Source organism: Ascaphus truei, chromosome 21 (assembly GCF_040206685.1).
Source record: "Ascaphus truei isolate aAscTru1 chromosome 21, aAscTru1.hap1, whole genome shotgun sequence".
NCBI lineage: Eukaryota > Metazoa > Chordata > Amphibia > Anura > Ascaphidae > Ascaphus > Ascaphus truei.
The window spans coordinates 5,798,745-5,804,350 of NC_134503.1; the positions used below are offsets into that span (position 1 = coordinate 5,798,745).

At 49.8% G+C, this 5,606-nt stretch overlaps 1 long non-coding RNA gene across 1 annotated transcript in view; it reads right to left on the minus strand.

Annotated features, from left to right (window-relative positions):
* Positions 1-498: 498 nt before the first annotated feature.
* The window catches only part of LOC142472041 (uncharacterized), a 59,989-nt gene continuing 54,881 nt past the window's right edge, over positions 499-5,606 (minus strand). Inside the window, exons 3-4 of the long non-coding RNA XR_012789574.1 lie at positions 1,065-1,196; positions 499-628 (exon numbers count right to left, since the gene is read on the minus strand). This is a non-coding gene — a long non-coding RNA (uncharacterized LOC142472041). The remainder of the gene's footprint in view (positions 629-1,064; positions 1,197-5,606) is intronic.

Sequence of the window (5,606 nt, forward strand, 5' to 3'; positions counted from 1 at the left end):
ACACGGAAAATAAGGTATAGGAGGGTAATATAACTACAATGGTCACATCTAACCGGAGCCAGCGGAAGAACTCCTCATTACAGTATATTCCTACTTTCTGTCCTCATCCTGAGTGTGATGGTAAAGAAACCGGTGATCCCTGATCAATAACTAGTGTCCTTTTAACCCCTTTTCCCAAGAGCGGGGGCGGGGGGGGGGGGTGATTAAATTAACAAGGATTGAAAGGGATGTGACAGCTTTGGTTCTTCTACGAATTCAAGGTGTTGTGTGTTTCTCTAATGTCTACAACATGCTTCAGAAAACTGCCTGCCATCCAATTATAACCTGCTGGAGGGTTTCTAAAGTGTTGATTATTTGATATCACTCAAAAAGATACAAAATAACCCTCTGGGGCAGGAGGTATTAGATGCAGCGGGTATCTGGTGATGAGGAGAGATATGGTACTAGGCATGTAGTTACTCCTATAATGTACAAAGTAAAGGGTGAGACTTACTGCCACTCGCCCGATAAACACCGATGTTTTGTCCTGGCTGGTTGTGAATCACTGGGCGAAAAAAGGAGACCAAGCTGTCTCCAACCATCTTGACTCCAAAAGCTTGTGTGATGTGCAGAGCATGGTGCTAAAAACCTACAGGAGAGGAAAAGAATGGAGAGAAGATAGTGGCACCTGGAAATCCTGACACGTTATATTCACTAGATATCCTCCACTGCTTCATATATCCCCAACATCTATGTATAAATACATCAATTCATTCCTACACCGCTCAATAGATCCCTCTACATATAAGTGCATCTATACACCCCTTCACTGCTCTATAGATCCACCTGTAAAGCTATATATAAATGCATCTATACACCGCACACACACATTGTTCTATAGACCCACTTGTATAGCTATATAAATGCACCTCACCTATTCATGCTTTTACTCCTCTCTAGTAAATCTATCTATAAATGCATCTATACAACTCCCACTTCTCTATGGAGTCTCCTACACATCTCTATAAATGCATCGATTCGTATGTCCCGGCTGTGTGCGTGGGGAAAAGTTCTCACACACGTACCTGGAATCCTAGCAGCTTCTCAGGCTAGGCTGACCAGAGCAATCCCAAGAGGAACGTGGCCAGGAGGTCTCAGGAAGGGGTCCTGGGCACCCTGACCCGAAACGGAGGGTCTTGCTGATTACATGCCAGCTGCTGAGGATGAAGAAACAGGTTAAGAGGTCAAATACTGCCACCTGGAGAGAACAGAGAGATAGTCATGTTATTAATATTATCCTGCGAGCAAAAGCAGACTGAATAAACGGCTAGGATTGGGACGTTTAGGATCTCAGAGCAGGCTACCACTAGGACTGATAATCTAAAGCAGTGTTTCCAAACTCCTGTCCTCAGGGAACCCCAACAGCTCAGGTCTTAAGGATATCCCTGCTCCAGCACAGGTGGGTCAATCAGCAGCTCAGTCATTTTGACTCAGCCACCTGTGCTGGAGCAGGGATATCCTTAAGACCTGAGCTGTTGGGGTTCCCTGAGGCCTGGAGTTGGGAGACACTGGTCTAAGGAGATATAGCTTCTAGGACTGAACTGCACAATGACAAAAAGGGAAGCGCAGAACGCTTCTCTGCATAGTTCTCAGGCAGCTCACAGTATAAACAAATACGATATCATGCCATCTCTAGGACTAGACAGTATATAGCGTATTTGTTAAGGAGATATGCAACCTATCATTTCTCTGGTCAATATGGCAAAAAGTATGGTTAAACTGAGTAAGATTTAGGACATGATAGCTCAGACTATGGTTGAGGAGATAGATATCCCAACTCACATAAGACACACTTAGTATCCATACTTGGCTAGAGGTGTAAATGAAGAGATGTCATCGACTCCAGGATTGGACAGTTCAGGGGTTACATACAAGGACACAGTCTACCACTACTAGGACTTTTCGACAAAACTATAAATCAATACCAGAGGACACCGACTCCGTGAATGAGCTGTAGCATCTCTGCTCCAAACACATATCACCATGGTTAGGTTGTAAAGTGACACACCTAAGCATTGAAAGGCATGGGGCGAGGTGTTCACTCCCCGCATCAAATTCCATAACTATTAGGATCGCCAATATGAGTGCCTTCTGACTTCCCCTGCCTCTACCAACATGGCCACCGAGGCAGGAGGTCAGCCTCTTCCTGAGCCGATTGCTCTCACCTGCCTTCTCCCTTTATAAGGCTTCCATTCCCCACTCTTCTTGCCTGTGCAAGTCACTCCTTGCCTAGTCTCCTGCTGGAAGCCTGGTCTTGCCTGCCATTGACCTCTGCCAGCCGCTGGACTACCTTACCTCTACCATTCTGCCTCTCTCCAGCCCTGACCTCAGAACCGTGACCTCGACCATTCGGCCTCTGTCCAGCCCTGACCTCGGAACCGTGACCTCGACTATTCTGCCTTTGTCCAGCCCTGACCTCGGAACAGTGACCACAACCATCCTGCCTCTCTCCAGCCCTGACCTCAGAACTGTGGACCATCCTGCCTCTCTAAAGCCCTGACCTCGTGACTGTGACTGTGCCCATCCTGCCTCTCTCCAGCCCTGAACCAGACTCCACGATTCTATTGATTCAGGATTTAGATCCCAGGTACGGGTCGGCCTCTACTCTCCACCTCTGCCTAGCGGGTCTGTCTCCTGCACAGTACACGGCCGTAATAATAAGAAGGACAGGAAGGCCTGAGAAATCCAGGAAATAAACCATCTGACATGAAACATATACTGCACCGACACACTTTATTCGAGCAAATACCCGGTATGTACCTGGCAGATACCTGGAATGCGCCGCTCCTAACCTCTGACAAGCCCCGTTGCATTTGCCTTCCCAGCCTGGGTTCATGCCTGGCTGATGGGCGGCTGATCTGTTAAATGATAATGATTAGGATTTAATAGGCTGCAATGCTTCGCGTGTCTACCAGATGGCATAAATTCATGAATTGTAATGCAGTTTATATATATATATACTGTGCAGTATTGCAGCCAGCGGGAATAAAATGCTTCAATCCCTGCCTGGAAAATACCTCAATGCACTCGGGCAGAAAACAGTCACAAACCTCAATACATCCGGGTATACCCGAATTCGTGGGACTAGCCAAGCTCGAATAAAGTGTGTCGCCAGTGTACACATCAGTGGTTATTCATTAAGCTACAATAGTGCCTGTGAAGTCTCATACCCTGGGCTCGACAAATGCACTCGCCCGCACGCCGCTGTCGAGTGCTTACCTGCGGCGGGCTTCGGCGATCTCCGTCTTCTCCCCTGCAAATTGTAATGTTTCCTCTGCAGGTCCTGAAAAAATGGGTGCGAGGCGTCAAATCACGCCGCGTTGCCATGGCAACGGGACGCGCCGTGATATCACGAGGTGCCACATTGCGTGACGCCATGGTGTCCCGTTGCCATGGCAATGCGGCGTCATTTGACGCCACGCGGCCATTTTTTCAGGACCTGCCAGTAAGAGTCGCGGGGGGGGGGTGAGGGTGTTACTTTTAGGGGGGGTGAGTGGGTTTTGCCCTAGTTTGTCGAGCCCTGCTCATCATACCCCATGTCCCCTTTTCTTTTTTGTACCCCTTGAAACATTTTTCGAAATAAAAATGTAATCTCAACTACAATAGTGCTAGGAAACCTCTATTGAATGAAGTCAATAGTTTTCTGAGTGATAGTGTCCAGATCAGCACTATCGGAGTGGAATGAATAACCCCCATAATCTCATTGTACCAAGGGGCAGGGTGTACCATACACGAAAAAAGTATCTGTCACAGAGAGGGACAGGTATATCACACAAGGGTATGCCATAGGAAGAGTTTTTAGCCAGAGCCGGAGAAGGAAATGAAGGGCAGAGATCGAGGGAGTCAGACATATAAATAAGATCATATATTAGGGAAGATTTAGAGCAGGAAGATTCTGAAAGGGAGAGGCAGATTTTATAGTAGTATGAGATATATAAAGAGGAAGTAAGGGAGACATATACACATACTGTATACAGGCATACCCCACATTAACGTACGCAATGGGACCGGAGCATGTATGTAAAGCGAAAATGTACTTAAAGTGAAGCACTGCCTTTTTCCCACTTTTGATGCATGTACTGTACTGCAATCGTTATATACGTGCATAACTGATGTAAATAACGCATGTGTAACAGGCTCTATAGTCTCCCCGCTTGCGCACACCTTTGGTACAGGTAGGGAGCCGGTATTGCTGTTCAGGACGTGGTGACAGGCGCATGCGTGAGCTGCCGTTTGCCTATTGAGCGATATGTACTTACTCGCGAGTGTCCTTAAAGTGAGTGTCCTTAAAGCGGGGTATGCCTGTATACACATATACACATATAGCAAAAGAAGGAAACTTTCAGCGCTAAAATATACTCCTAAACCAATAGGAAATATTAATCAACACATCAAAGTCCAGGTATCTTATACTATATTAGTGAAAGCACTGTATGTTTGCCTGCGTGTCTGGATGTCCGGTGTCCCTAGCGGCAATCTCATTGGTCCCTTGGGCCGCCCGCCCCCGCACACCTCTCATTGGCCTCACACACTCACACCACCCCCTTGGCCCGCCCCCCACACCTCGCATTGGCCTCACACACTCACACCACCCCCTTGGCCCGCCCCCCACACCTCGCATTGGCCTGAGGCGGAGTGACGGGCCAAAGGTCCACAAAAAAAAAAAAAAAAAACACACACACACACACACACAGTGTCACACACACACAGTGTCACACACACACAGTGTCACACACACAGTGTCACACACACAGTGTCACACACACACACACACACACACACCCCTCTCTGTCCTCTCCCCCCCCCCCCCCCACCACACTCACCTCCCTCCCACTCCATTCCCTCCCGCTCCACTCACCTCCCTTTCACTCCATTCCCTCCCGCTCCACTCACCTCCCACTCCATTCCCTCCCAGTCCCTCCCCGGCGGGGGGACACGCGCCCACCTAAGAGGCGCCCGGAAGCCGCTCCACTCCCTCCCGCTCCACTCACCTCCCTCACTCCATTCCCTCCCGCTCCACTCACCTCCCACTCCATTCCCTCCCAGTCCCTCCCCGGCGGGGGGACACGCGCCCACCTAAGAGGCGCCCGGAAGCCGCTCCATTCCCTCCCGCTCCACTCCCTCCCTGGCGGGGGTTGGCACACGCGGCACCTAAGAGGCGGCCGGAGGCCGCTCCACTCCATCCCGCACTCACCTCCCTCCCGCTCCACTCCCGCACTCACCTCCCTCCCGCTCTACTCCCTCCCGCACTCACCTCCCCGGCGGGGGGACACGCGGCACCTAAGATGGCGGCGCCCCGAAGTAGAGGTGACGTGTGTGTGTGTGTGTGTGTGTGTGTGTGTGTGTGTGTGTGTGTGTGTGTGTGTGTGTGTGTGTGTGTGTCATTGTGTGTGTCACTGTGTGTGTGTGTGTGTGTCATTGTGTGTGTCACTGTGTGTGTGTGTGTGTCTCACTGTGTGTGTGTCTCACTGTGTGTGTGTGTGTGACACTGTGTGTGTCTCTCACTGTGTGTGTGTCTCTCACTGTGTGTGTGTGACACTGTGTGTGTCTCTCACTGTGTGTGTCAC